Source organism: Felis catus (assembly GCF_018350175.1).
Source record: "Felis catus isolate Fca126 chromosome D4 unlocalized genomic scaffold, F.catus_Fca126_mat1.0 chrD4_random_Un_scaffold_65, whole genome shotgun sequence".
NCBI lineage: Eukaryota > Metazoa > Chordata > Mammalia > Carnivora > Felidae > Felis > Felis catus.
Window position 1 is genome coordinate 120,017 of NW_025408517.1, and position 14,390 is coordinate 134,406.

At 61.6% G+C, this 14,390-nt stretch overlaps 2 long non-coding RNA genes across 2 annotated transcripts; one reads left to right on the forward strand and one right to left on the reverse strand.

The window, feature by feature from the left end:
• Window positions 1–3,601: 3,601 nt before the first annotated feature.
• Window positions 3,602–6,745, reverse strand: LOC123383634. The gene is made up of 3 exons (XR_006593540.1): window positions 5,625–6,745; window positions 3,961–4,208; window positions 3,602–3,655 (listed from the first exon to the last, which is right to left on the reverse strand). It is a non-coding gene; the product is annotated as an uncharacterized LOC123383634 (long non-coding RNA).
• Window positions 6,746–12,121: 5,376 nt separating this feature from the next.
• Window positions 12,122–13,820, forward strand: LOC123383635. Its single transcript, XR_006593541.1, has 3 exons — window positions 12,122–12,152; window positions 12,587–12,836; window positions 13,596–13,820. It is a non-coding gene; the product is annotated as an uncharacterized LOC123383635 (long non-coding RNA).
• Window positions 13,821–14,390: the final 570 nt, after the last annotated feature.

Consider the following 14,390-nt stretch of genomic DNA (forward strand, 5'->3'; position numbering starts at 1 on the left):
AGGTTCCCTGGTGCCTGTTCAGGACAAGGATGCCTCCCGGGAAGAAAGAGGAGAACCGACGGGGCTCACCCAGCCCGGGGGCCCTGGCAGACAAGCCAGCACTTGGCCTGTGGGCCACGGCCCTCTCCTGCCCCCACCGGCACCGTCTGCCCTCTGTCCCCTGACCCCCACCTCCCAGGAGACGAATCCAGCCCGAGGACCGCCTCGGGGCCGGCCTGGGAAGAGCTGGGTGGAAGGACAGGTGAGGGAAGACACAAGGGGTGTTCTCGACTCCCAAATCTGACGACCGAAGTCTGGGAGGCGAGAGGAAGATGGGAGGAAATGCAGGGTGTGCATTTGCACGTCTTCCTAACAGGAGAGGTGAGTGGGTGACCCAGGGACTCGGGCGGAGACCTGACACCTTCAAAGGAGCCGGGAGGAGGATCCGAGAGAACCAGAGCAAGGCCACAAAAGCACAGGGGCGGCGGGAGGTGCAGGAGACATACGTGTGTGGGTCCTCCAGGGCCCTCAACCTTCGCTCTGTGTGTGTGTGTGTGTGTGTGTGTGCGTGTGTGTGTGTGTACCGTGGTTAAAAACCTTGGTGAATATGGCTTACGTGTCTTCTTTTTTTTTTGTTTTTTTAATTTTTTTTCCAACGTTTATTTATTTTTGGGACAGAGAAACACGGAGCATGAACAGGGGAGGGGCAAAGAGAGAGGGAGACACAGAATCGGAAACAGGGTCCAGGCTCTGAGCCATCAGCCCAGAGCCCGACGCGGGGCTCGAACTCACGGACCGCGAGATCATGACCTGGCTGAAGTCAGACGCTTAACTGACTGCGTCACCCAGGCGCACCTTACGTGTCTTCTTAAGGTGACGAGGGCCATGGGGACGGCGCTCCCCCTTGCTGGCTGCGGGTGAGAGGCCACACCACCTCCTGGGTGGGGTCCGGGGCTCGCTTCTGGGATCCAGGTGCGTGCACACAGCGGGGAGCAGACAGGGTGCTGAGGGCATGCATGGACGCATCCACAAAGGAACAAGGACAGAAGCGGTTTCTGCTCTGGGCGGTGGGGCAGAGGCTGTTAGGGTCTTGTGCTTGGATTTGGGGAACTGGGGCTGGCAAGGCACAGCTGCTCGGTGACGCCCCCTCAGGACACCCGAGTCCACCTGCCCCTGGGAGAGCACGGGCGACCCTCCGCTCTGCCTGAGGGCTCTGTCTTGTCCCAGGGGCACCTCCTCTTCTGCCAGCCGGGGCCAGCCTGCCACCTGGGAGTGCAGGTACCCCGAATGCCCTGGGACAGGGCCGGTCCGGGTAGGACACCGTCTCCCAGCGGACTTGAGCTCCTGGCCGCCCCGGTGCTCTTCCTCCTCCTGCGGGCTGCGTGAGCTCAAGTCCTCCTCTGCTCAGGGACCACCCTCTGTCCAGGCTCCACACACTGGCACTTGGGGCAGGTCCTCTGGACCTTCTGGATTCGTGCTTCCTTGTCGGGAACGTGGGCAGAGGCCTCCCTCCCAGACTCGCCAGAGGGGACACGGCCAGGAACATTCAGACCGTGCCAAGGAAGATGCCACGTGGGGGACCCCGTTGTGTCGTGCAAACCGATGAGGTCACGGCGGTCGGCACACGGCAGGCACCTGAGATCCCCGGCTGAATTACGGAAGGAGGGAGGGAAGGAGGGAGGGATGGAGGGAGGGAGTGAAACCACAGAAGGGGGGTCCACACCAGGTCAGGTCAGAGGGCGTCACAGCTCGGGCCCTGGAAGGGGGCACGGGACACGTCTTTCTGTCCCTCCAGCGCTGACCTTCCTCCACGTGGGACCTGCTGACCTACTGGATCATCTTCACCTCCTCCGCAAACAACGCTGAGTGTTCCCAGAAGGGGGACAGTGGGCAGGGGCCAAGGAGGGGCTTCCGGAATCCTGTGCCCTGGGGGACTCTGGGACAGCCTTCCAGGTGGCCCTTTGTGTCCTCCAGGCACCAGGCCACGATTCCACCTCATGTCTCAGGGAATGCGCCAACCCATCTGAAGGCCCGTTACGTCCCCATGTCACAGATGGGGACACCGGGGCTCATAGCACACCCTGAGTCACTAGTAAGACAAGCTGGGTCAGGAAGCCCATCTCCTTGACTTTGGATTGTCCTACCCGCAGGCGTGCATCTTGGCGTCCTGGGGCTCGGGGTCCCTACTCCTGGGGGATCCCACACCTGCCAAGGTCCCCTACCCACTGAATCAGGGGAGCAGAGCTGACCAACCTGCCTGAGGCCCCACATGGGGCTGGGGAAGGGCCGACTCCGGGCTCTGGGGGCTCTCCCAGTACTGGGCCAGCCGGTCCCCTGCAGGACAAGGACTTCTCGCTGGGGAACGGCTGGGGCCTCAGCTTCCTCACGTTGTCACCTGGGCTGCCGTTCCCTAGACCAGAAACCTGCCCGTCTGAAGGTGACCATCGCTGCCTCCTTGGGGTCTCACTTGCCCGAGTCCCTCCCCGGGACGACCCGCACCTCTGATGCCTGCTCCCGTGGGGGTCGCCTCCCCTTGGACTGGGACGGGTCTGGCCTCCATCCCGGGGAACGCACTGGCTTTGGCGCATTATTTGGCACAGAGGCCTGTGAACCTTTCTGGCCCTGGGTCGTGAGGGATGTTCTCCCTTCTGTGGTGTGACCGTCCCACCTTCTGCATCTCCCGGTTTCTGTTTGGGCCACGGGAGGACCAGCCGTGTCCTGTCTGGCTTCAGGCTGTGGTGTCACAGCACGCACGGGGGTCTCCACCCCGAGACCGTGCCCATTGTCACCGAAGGGGCCTCCATATTCCCACCTAATCCTTAATCCATTGTGATTTCAATGTCAATGGAGAAAAAGTCTATTTCAAACAGCCACAAAGTACAAAAATGAATCTGTCCCGTCTGAAAAGTCGGTGCAGACCCAAAGGTATCTCTTGTGAGATTCCACTTGAAGGAAACCTCCAGACTAGGTAACGAAACACGGAGAGAAAGCAGGCTGGGGGTTCCCAGGGGCTGGAGGGGGCACGAATGGGGAGTGAGGGCTCTGGGTACACGGTGACCCTTGGGGATCGAGATATTCTGCAACAAAATTCTGTGGCGAGGTTCACAGCGTTGTGAGCGTACCCCGTGCTCAGGAATTGCACAACGTAAAATAAATAAAACATTTTATTGAAGATGAATATAGATTATAACTAATGAACAAATACCATAACAGCTAAAAAATCGAAGAGTAAAAGGAAAAGGGAGAAGAGGAAGAGACATTTTGGTGGGGGGTCGCAGTCAGGGATTGGAGAATGAATTTGAAATAAAATATAATAAACAAAAAATAAAATAAGATAAAAAAAGCACCCTGTATAGGTCTTCAAGCCCTTGTTTTTTGGCCGACATCCATGTGGGATCAAGGGCAGTGGCAGGGGCGGGGAGAAGGGCGATGGCAGGAGCAGTGTTGGGATCACAAGCAGGAACAGTGGAACCAGGAGAAGCGGGAGCAGAAGCAGGACCCAGCTGACTCTGCTCAGTTGCCTGTTGTCCCTGCACAGGTCCCAGGTCACTTGCTGGCTCCCAGGCCCCTGCAGGAGTCGCCCCAGACTCCACCCCTGACTGCAGAGACTCCGAGGACCCCGATGCCCTTGGGTCGGGCTCTGGAGCCGCACCGGCTTCCGCTCCTGCCCCGGACTCTTGAGAAGGAAACAGAGTGATGGTTGCAGTGGCTCCAAGGCGTCAGGGTGAGAAGAGGGATGGTCCCACCTCACACCAGCGCCAGCCTCTCCAGGGGCCTTTGCAGACACACAACTCACCCGAGAGCCTCCCCGAGAAGCCATGGCCAGGAACCCACATCAGGACCTCTGCCTCCCTGCAGGCCGCAGCCCAGGGCTCTCAATCTCTGCTCCTGGCCCCACACCAGCCCCGGGGGCTCCTCCCTGGGTGGCCCAGCACCGCCCTGGTCCCATGAACACACAAGTCCCACCCCCAGCCTTCTCACCCTCGGGCTCTGGCTCCGGGGGCTCCGGGTCCTGATCCCAGGACCCGTGAACCAGGACCCAGTGGGGGACTGGGCGGTGAAGGAGGCCTTCCCAGAACATCTCCAGGCTTATCTTCCCAAGACCTCCCTGCAGCCACTCTCTTCCTCGGTCCAGGGTAGCCCTCCTGGGCGACGGGGCACACGCACAACTCTGTAGGGCAGGTGTATCGGGATTCGGCCAGACATTTCCCGATTTCATCAGTTGATTTCTGTAAAGACAGTGACCCGCGGCCAACCCGGAGACATCACAGCCGTGCCCGGCCATCCTCAGTGTCCTTCCACCCTCTCCACCTGTGGCTCCCAGATCGGACACAGACCTGAGTGTGCACAGCCCTAGGCCTGTGACACAGTGACATCCACCTACAGGGCTCGGGATGAACATTGGGGTCAAGAGGGCCACCCCAGCACACCCTGTCCCTCCCAACCAGCCTTGACCGAGTGTGAGCCTGACCCGCCCACCAAGCATCTGACCCCTTCATCAGCCTGCACCTGCTCGGGTGGACCCTCCACACACGACCCCTCCATCCACACAGACACAGACACACACACACACACACACACACACACACACACACACGGGGGGACATGGGGCCGCACAGGTCAGATCAGAGTGGTGTCGGGCTGGACTGGATGTCTCTGGGTCTCCCTGTGTTACCTTTGGGCCCCTACGAGCTAGAGACCTGAGGTGTCCTGTGCACGACCTGACCCACTGTCTCCAGGGTCGGGAAGGGTCGCGGCCACGGGCTCCCCTGAGCCGGCAGCCGTGGGACACGGGCACACAACAGGAGAACATGTTCATTAGGCTAAGGTGTCCCAACGAATGAGCCCAATCGGGCGCTGTGTCCAGAACCTGGGTGCCTGGTGACCCGGGTTCTCAGTTCAATTGGGCTCTGTGACCAGGGAGGTGAGGTCACTTCCTGGGGTCCCCTTACCAGGCTTCCTAATCCTACAAGAGCCACTCCCAGGCTGCAAAGGGTTCCCCTCCACGCCATGCCCTGTCCCTACAGTGACACCAACACAGCCCAAACACGTCCCCGCGAGGCCTGGGGCGGCCGGTGCCACAGCTTTGGGGCCACAGAGTGGGGTTCAGACCTGGGTTTTCCTCCTGACCAGTGCTGGGACCCTGCACAGACCCCGTGCCTCCTGGGGCCCCCCGGTCTCCCCATCTGCACAGTGGGGTCCTTGTGGCATCTACTTGTAGGGGCGCCATCAGGGAGACACGTGTAGACACGTCCCGTGCCTGCTATCCCATGAGGCTCGTGGGCACACGTGGCCGTGGAGGATGAGGAAGGAGTGCGCCTGGCACAGAACACAGGAGAGGGCAGAGTGGAGTCTCCTTGAGGTCATTGTCTCCTGCTCAGCCCAGACCCTGGTGTGTGCCGACCACTAGGGCACCTGGACCCCAGCTGCCGGCCGGGCTCGGGGACGGGCACCAGAATGTGTCCCTGTGTCCTGTAGCCCTACATAACTGACCCTGTTCCTCCCAGTCACCCTTGACCTGGGGTGTGGACATGACCCTCCCATCAGCCTGCTCCTGCTCTGGGTGGCTTCCCCCCACGTCCATCCTTACAAACACACACAGCCTCACACACATTCACAGACACAGGGAGGCTCGTGCAACTCACCAGTCGGATCAGGGCCGTGTCAGGCTAGACCGGCCAAGCCAGGGCCTCCCATGTCACCTTTGAGTCCCTCCGGGCAAGTGACCAGAGGCTTCGGGGGTGAGACCGGACCCACCGTCTGCAAGTGGGAAAAGGCTCTCCCTGTGGGCTCTCCTGAGACCACAGCCTCGAGATATCATGACACAGCATGAGAACACGTTGCGCACTCGAAGGTCTCCAACCACGGGAGCTGAGTGGGGTGCTTCTCTAGAATGGGGGTGCCTGTGATACACACGGGGGCATCTTGGGGATCCCCTGGCCATCGGCCTGGCATGGCTCCACTCATGGGCATGTTCCCTGGAGACAATGTCCCCGCCCCACACCACTTTTCTCCCCCACCGCCTGTCAACTCCAGAGTCCACTCATCCTTTGATACCCACGTGGGTGATTAGTTACTGGGGGCGGGGGACTGTGTTTCCATGCAATTGCGTGGACCTGTGCCCACTCAGGGATGCCCAGAGGAAAGGACCCCACATGGGATGGGTTCAGCGGTCCTCCAGGATCTTAGAGGCTCTCATTCCCTCAAAAACCCCATGGGAAAGTGAAGCCCTGGCCTAGGAGCCCGAAACCTCCCCCAGCCCCTCTAGGCTCTGCTCACCTGGTGGGTTCCCGGCCAGTCCCTGCCTCTCCTAGCCTCAGTTTCCCGACTGTTCCATGAGCGCTTGGAGGAGGAGCTTCACCAGTCCGGCTAGAGTGGCCCCTGGCTCCCACCTTCGGGCAGGATGTGGCGCGGGAGCCTTGTGGGCGGGGAGGTGCTCCCACCAAAGGTCGAGGTAGGTGGATCCCTCGCAGGTGCACCAGGACCATGGGACTGCGCGCACGGGACCACCTCGCGGCAGGAGCCCACGACCCCTGGGGTCGCACGTATCCGATCTCCACTGCCCGTTCAGTGACCCTCATATCCTCTGAGGTCTGGGGCCACGGCCACTCTACCCAGGCAGGGCGGCTGGACGCAGTGGGTATGGAGACACGGGGGCAAGAGGGAAACGAGACAGACCCCCACCCTGCTGACCTGGCCCCCACACTCCACTCCACTATTCATTCGGGCGTCTGGCTGAGCAGGGGGAGGGGGAGGTGGACACCAGTCTGGGCAGGGAGAGGTCAGGCCGCCTTTCCCTCCTCCCCATCCCCTCCCCGTGCCTTCCCGAGACCCCCTCCCCCCACAAGCTCCCCCACTTCAGACACCTTCACCTCCCTGCTTTCATCCCCCACACCCCCACCGGACGTGGGAGCCGCCGACCCCATCTTCAAAAAGAGCACCGAGGGCCCAGAAGCTGGCATAGAGCTTGTGTGTCACAGGACTCTGACGAGGCTCCGCTGTGAGTGTGAGCCCGGGTCGCTCTGACCCGAAGCCTGGGCTTTCGCAGGACCCCGAGGAGGTGACCTCTGAAGCCAGCCTTAGAGATGAGGGTGTTCTGGATGGGAGCCATGGAGCGGGACGGTGGTAGCAGGGGGCTCGAGGGAAAGGGATGGTGGGCTGCCTGGGAGGGGAAAACACTAGGGAGGAGGGAGAGGAACACCCTGGGGAGGGCATCTGGCCCAGTTCACTCGGGGCTCCGGACGTCAGGTAAAGAGTCGGGGGTCACCGCAGCTTGCCAGGTGCAGGGGACGTGATCAGGCAGTGTCGTCAGAGCCACGGCATCCTAGATGTGCAGGTGGCTTGCAGGCTTGGTATTTGCCCCCAGACAAGCATGGATTCCAAGGCACCGGCCTGGGAGGATGATGTTGCCTCAGTGTCGTCCTCTGTAGAGCAGAGCAGGTCGTCGCCTGCTCCCAGGGCTCGATTCCCCGGCAGGTCCACAGATGGTCTCATGTCAGAGGAGTTGTTCAAGTGAGGTCTGTACCTCGGTGGTCTCGGAGAGGGGACCAAGGGACGTTCCCCCTGCCAGCTCGGCGGATGCTCTCGTCCAGGCTGCTGATCCTCACGTCCAGGCCGGCACCGGTGATGCAGTGTCGCCCGCCGGTTGGGGGGACAGGGGCAGTGAGGAGCTGTGCTTGCGGACCCTGAGAGACAGAGCTCGTGAGCGCCCAAGGTTGCCCGGGGGAGCGTGGAGGCTGAGGCTGAGCTGACGCCTGATGTCTCTGGGAAGGACCAGGAGGAGAGCCGGGCCCTGGGGTCTCCGGGAGGGACGGGGAGGACAGTCAGGACCCTGGGGTATCCGGGAGGGAATGGGAGGACAGCCTGGGCCCTGGGGTCTCTGGGGGTGAATGGGAGGACAGCGCGAGCCTTGGGGTCTCTGAGAGGGACTGGGAGGACAGAACGGCCCTGGGGACTCTGGCAGGGACTGGGCTCCGAAGTCAGACTCACAAGTTGCCGAAGCAAGTTCCTGCCGAGTTTTCAATGAAACCGCCCTTCAGTGTATATGGTGAATTTGGGGGCTCACACATTCAAGTGCAGAGTCACTGTCTACAGCCAGTATAACCCGCTGACCCCCTACCCCCGCCAGGGAAATAGTCACGGGGAAGAGCTGTGTGGGCTGGGGGAGCGTTCATCCCATTTCTCCTGGCCTGGGGGACCCCAGAGAACGTCTCCATTGTTCTCTTTCCCTCCAAAGGAGGAGCTGCCCCGAACATCCCTGCACCCTGGGTGTCCCCGCCCCTGGGTCCCCACTGCTGAGAAAGAGGCCACAGGGACCTGTGTCAGGAGTCTGGTCGGCCACCACTCCTGGGGCCATGCCAAGCCCTGGTGGCTGCATGGAAAGGCTGGATGGCTTTGGGGGCAGGGCCTCACTGGCGTCCCCTCCCCGCTTCCCCACTGCGGTCTGCGATCCGGGTCCTGTACGGGTGCTCCATCCGTCACCGGTACCCGCCTTGTTCCTGCCATGGGAGGGATCTCTCTGCATCACCCATTTCACAGAGCAGGAGAGTGAGGCCCAGAGAAGGGAGGCAGGTGTTTCTGGGCACAGGGCTGGTCAGCAGAGAGCTGGAATACCACCTCTGGAGCCCCCGCCAGCCCGGCAGGGACCCCCAAGCCGAGGACGAGCATTCCCCTTCTGCCTGGCCACTCATTCTTCCCAGACCTTGACAGTGGCCTGTTCCTTTTGGCCATGGGTATTGCCTGGCGACCAGGAGGGAGTCCAGCTGGTAGGACAGGTGTAGCTACAGGGCACAGGGACACCTGTGAGCTACCAGGAGCCACATTGTGGTCTCTGTCCCCGATCCTGCCCGGCAGCTGGGGCCCAGATGACCTAGGGGTCGGCACACACCAGAGTCTGGCCTGAGCAGGAGGCCGTGACCTCAAGGAGACTGCACTCTGCCCTCTCCTGGCTCCTGCCTGGTCTCACCTGTCCTCCCTGAGGGGCTCCAGGGCCCGGATCCAGGCCCCTGTTGGCTGCTCTGACTCCAGCCAGGAAAGATGTAGAGCTTGTGGAGCAGCTGGACCTCTTGGGGCTTAAGGGAGGACTGGCCACCGATGGGGCCTCGGCTGGGGAGGATATGTGCCTCTTGGGGTGAGGAATGGGCTGATACCCGGTCCCGGGGTCACGGCTCAGGTATACAAAGGGCTGAAATCACTGAGTGCCTGGGGGATGCCCAGTTACAGTAGCTCCCTGACACTTGGTCATCCTGGAGTTGGCCCCCAGCCTCCCCGGGCAGCTTGCCACCCTCTGACTCCTCACAGGGCTGCAGCCAGGCACAGGCTGGAACCGTGTCCAACGTCTTGCAAGGAAGACAAGGCGGAAGGAGGAAAGGAGAAGGGCAAGGGCGGACCGACTTCTCCCTGCCCTGAGTCGGCCTCCACTGCTGCCTCCAGGAGCCCTGGCCCAGCCATGCCCCAGGGTCCATACACCTGGACCCCGGGGTGGAGTCTGCGGTCCAGGCCAGCTGGGTGGGGTTGGTGTAGTCACTGGCCATCTTGTCCCCAGATGTCCAACCCACCTTGCCTCGCACCCTGAGGTCTGCCTGGCAGGGGCGGGCATGGTTCTGCGACTCAGGAGAGGTTTGGTTCCCAGTGCAGTTGGCAGAGGTGGGAACATGGGTGACCAGCCAGGTGGGGAGCGGTTGGATTCATGCACATCACCGGTCCGTCTGGATCATCTACACGTGCTGAGTGCGGGTCCCTGGCAACACCTGGCCTCCGCACGACCCATCCGGCCCTGTGGAGGGAGGCCTGTGTACCTGGGGCACCTCCCCTCCACCTACCCCTGGGGGCGAGCCTGGGCCGTGGCCACACTGATGCACTTCCCTGTCTGACCCCCAGGGACAGAGGGACCCTGAGGAATGGCAAGGACTGGCCCAGGACAAGTGAGGTGTGCAGGGTCCAAGGAGCAGGGCTGGTCTCCAGTCCTAGGCCAGCCTCTACCCCCCATGGGGTTCCCCCTGGGAATGAGAGCCCCTGAGATGCTCGGGGGTCCCTATCCACCCCGTCGCTGTGAGGCTGTGACCTCTGGGCATCTCCAGAATGGCGCGTGCACACACACACAAACACACACACACACACACACACACACACACACACAAACACACACACATATTCTGACTGTCCCACTGGAGATCAGAAGGGAGTCCACACCGGGAGGGCGTGGGTAATAGGGGGAAAGAAGAGAAAGGCTGGAGGCAGTGGGGCTATGGGGCAGGGACATCAGGATTCCTGGCAATAGCTTGGGACCCACCACATAGGGAGGGCAGATGTGCCGGTTGAGGGTCAGGGGGTCCCCAAGGTGTCCGGGGGGGATTGCCAGGAACTAGGGGAGGACGGGGTCTGGGGTCCTGTGTCCACCACGCTGGGCCCCTGGAGCTAGGAAGTGTGGATGGGGCTACGGCACAGAAGGACTCAGCTTCCTCCTCCTAAACTGGGCTGCGTCGACAGTGTCCCAAGGGTCCCACAGGCTCATAGACCACTCTGTGTCCTGGGATCTTCATCCCTGGCCCTCTGTTCTCCCCTCCTGGGAAAATGCTTCCTACTCCCTCAAGGTCCTTCTGAGCAGAGGGCAGCCTGGGGGCTTGGAGGACCGAGGACCTGGGTTTGCAGCACGTGGCCGAGCAGCAGCCCCTGGTGTGGTGACCGAGGTCAAGACCCTCCTTGATGAAGCCTCGGGCCCTCATTAGGAAGTAGTTACCCAGGCAGTGCCCTGGCTGGGCCAAGGAGGCCTCATGAGGGAGCTGAGCACCGGGCCTGGGGAGGGACACGGGCCACAAGGGAGGCTTCTGAGGGTTGTCCCCAGGACGCTGGAGCCCAGAGGCCCTGCTTCCGTGAGACACACAGAGACAGACAGAGTCCTAGGCAGAGGGGCGCCTGGGTGGCGCAGTCCGTTAAGCGTCTGACTTCGGCCATGTTACGATCTCGCAGTCCGTGAGTTCGAGCCCCGCGTCGGGCTCTGGGCTGATGGCTCAGAGCCTGGAGCCTGTTTCTGATTCTGTGTCTCTCTCTCTCTCTGCACCTTCCCCATTCATGCTCTGTCTCTCTCTGTCCCAAAAATAAAATAAAAAAACGTTGAAAAGAAAATTAAAAAAAAAAAAAAAAGAGTCCGAGGCAGAGACAGAGAATGGACCCACGAGAGAGGAAACCAGAAATTCCATGAATCGGCCCAGAAATGACACCCGGTCGTCATATTCTAGCCCTTAGAACCCGGTCACACGGGCCGTCCACCCAGGAGGGGAGGGGGTGACAGAAGCACGTGGGACCAGGAATCGGGAAGGCGGGGAGCCACAGTGGGGACCGCCCATCACGTAGGCCCAGACCAGGCTCTGGGACCTGAGCCCAAATGTAATGGGGCCCCTGGAGTGCATGTCCGGAGGGCACAGGGTGTGAACGAGTTCACCTCCACCTTCCCCCGGGACTGGGACCCAGGCAGGAGGGGTGGCTGTACCTGGACCCGGAGCAGACCCAGGCCCGTGTGAGTGTGTTCCGTGCCAGGCCCACCCCTTCCTCGTCCTTCCACACTCACGTGTGCCCACGAGCCTCATGGGATAGCAGGCACGGGACGTGTCTACAGGTGGCTCCCTGATGGCGCCCCTACAAGTAGATGCCAGAAGGACCCCACTGTGCAGCCGGGTGACCGGGGGCCCCGCGAGGCACAGTGCAGGGTCCCAGCACTGGTCAGGAGCAAAACCCAGGTCTGAACCCAGCTCTGTGGCCCCAAAGCCATGGCCCCGGCCGCACCAGGCTTCTCGGGGACGTGTCTGGGCTGTGTTGGTGTCACTGTAGGGACAGGGCATGGCGTGGAGGGGAGCCCCTTTGCAGCCTGGGAGGGGCTCTTGTAGGAGCAGGAAGTCGGGTAAGGGGACCCCAGGAAGTGACCTCACCTCCCTGGTAACAGACCCCAACAGAACTCGGAACCCGGGTCACCAGGCACTCACGTTCTGGAGACAGCGCCCTACTGGGCTCATTCGTTGGGACACCTTTGCCTGACGAACATGTTCTCCTGTTGTGTGCCCGTGTCCCGCGGCTGCCGGCTCGGGGGAGCCCGTGGCCGCGACCCTTCCCGACCCGGGAGACAGTGGGTCAGGTCGTGCACAGGACGCCTCAGGTCTCTAGCTCGCAGGGACCCAAAGGTAACACAGGAGACCCAGGAACATCCAGTCCAGTCCGAAACCGCTCTGATCTGACCTGTGAAGCCCCACGTCCCCTCCCGTGTGTGTGTGTGTGTGTGTGTGTGTGTGTGTGTGTGTAAGGAGGGTTCGTGTGTGGAGGGCCCACCTGAGCAGGAGCAGACTGATGAAGGGGTCAGATGCCTGGTGGGTGGGTCATGCTCACACCCCAGGTCAAAGCTGGCTAGGAGGAACAGGGTGTGCTGGGGTGGCCTTCTTGTCCCCAACGTTCATCCCGAGCCCTGTAGGTGGATGTCACTGTGCTCCGGGTGCAGGTCTGTGCACACTCAGGTCTGGGTCCGATCTGAGAGCTGCAGGGGGAGAGGGCGGAAGGACACTGAGGTGGCCGGGCGGGGCTGTGATGTCTCCGGGCCGTCCGCGGGTCACTGTCTTTACAGAAATCAACCGATGAAATCGGGAAACGATTGGCGGAATCTGGATTCACCCGCCCTACAGAGTTGTACCTGTGTCCCGTCGCCCAGGAGGGCCACCCTGGACCCGTGGAGAGAGTGGCCGCACGCAGGTCACCGGAAGCAAGGCCTGGAGTTGGCCTGGGAAGTCCTCCTCCAGCGCCCCGGCCCCGCCGTAAGTTCTTCGTTCACCGGTCCTGGGACCAGTATTTGGAGTCCCCGGAGTCAGAGCCCGAGGGTGAGAAGGCTGGGGGTGGGCGATGGGGGTGCACGGGGCCCGGGTGGTGCTGGGCCACCCTGGGAGGAGCCCCCGGGGGCTGGTGTGGAGCCAGGAGCGGACTGAGAGCCCCGGGCTGCGGACTGCAGGGTGCAGAGGTCCTCGTGTGGGTTCCTGGCCGTGGCTTCTCGGGGAGGCTCAGAGGTGAGTTATGTGTCTGCAAAGGCCCCTGCAAAGGCCGGCCGTGGAGTCGCGGAGAAGCAGGTGGAACATCTGGCAGCCACCAGGACCCGGCCCTGCAGGGGGCGGGGCTTGGCTCCAGTGGAAGGTTGGTGACCCGCCCACCGTTCAGTTCTGCAGCCCCCGCTCCCCAAGCCTCATCATTGCTGCTCCGTGAAGCTGCTACTCTTTGCTTTTCGGGGCTGTGACTTGTCTGAACCACGTGAGGTCTGTTTCCTTTGTTGTGTGTGGCCCCTGGAGTCCCTGTGCGGCCAACTCAGGGGTCACTCAGCGCCCGGGGAGATAGGTCGCCCGCGTCTCTAAGTTATAGAGAGGAGGTTCCCACAACCTTGCCCTCGGGTTCGAATAACGTTGGAGCGGCTCAGAGAACTCAGACAAGCCTGTCACCTCCTAGATCGCCTGTGTGTCACACAGGACAGCACTCGGGACCAGCCGGGCGGAAGGGATGGGGAGCACAGGGCAAGGTGCAGCGGAGGCTCGGAGCCCCCCTGCTCTCTGCCCATCATCTGTGCTCCTGACCGATCGGGTCCTTCCTCCCAGCTCATCTCGTAACGCCAGCCAAAGACCCTGAGGGCAGCCAAACTAACCCTCAAGCAACAGGGACGGACGTCCCTGACGTCAGCAAGACACCGCGGGATTGACCCCAAGACAGCGATCGACCCGAACTTCACTGTCCACCTCAAGTACCCACTGACCGTTGTCCTAGATTGTCCTCATGTAAAATCCAAGGAAACAAATAAAACTTCACAAGGGGGTGGCACCTGTCATGATCTCGCAGCTTGTGAGTTCGAGCCCCTCACCAGCCTCTATACTAACAGCTCCAAGCCTGGATCCTGCTTCCGATTCTGTGTCTCCCTCTCTCTGCCCCTCCCCTGCTCACACTCTGTCTCTCCTGTCTCAGAAATAAATAAACATTAAAAAAATTAAAAAAAGAAAGAAAAAGAGAGAGAGAGAACCACCACCAGGACTGTCTGCAGCACCTTGAGATGTCAGCCCCCCATCTTCCCAGCACCGGCCTCACCGAAATGGATCCTTTCTTGAGTCACCACCCTTTCCTGTGTCTCTCTGCCCTTGGCTTTTGTCAGCGGTGAGTGGTCGAATCTGGTCTGTTGGGACCCTCGAAGCTAGTGCCCGTGCACACTCGGGCCCCGTGACAGTAACCGAGCATGTCACGCTCTCTGCTATCTCCACGTGTTCACCAGTCGGATGGGCGTTTGGGGAGGCTTCATGACACGGGCACGATTGATTGGATCACTGGTCACTGGGGACCGAACGCCGTCTCCGGCCCCTCTCCCTCCCCAGAGGTGGGGGGAGGGGATGGAAAGTTCCAGCCAT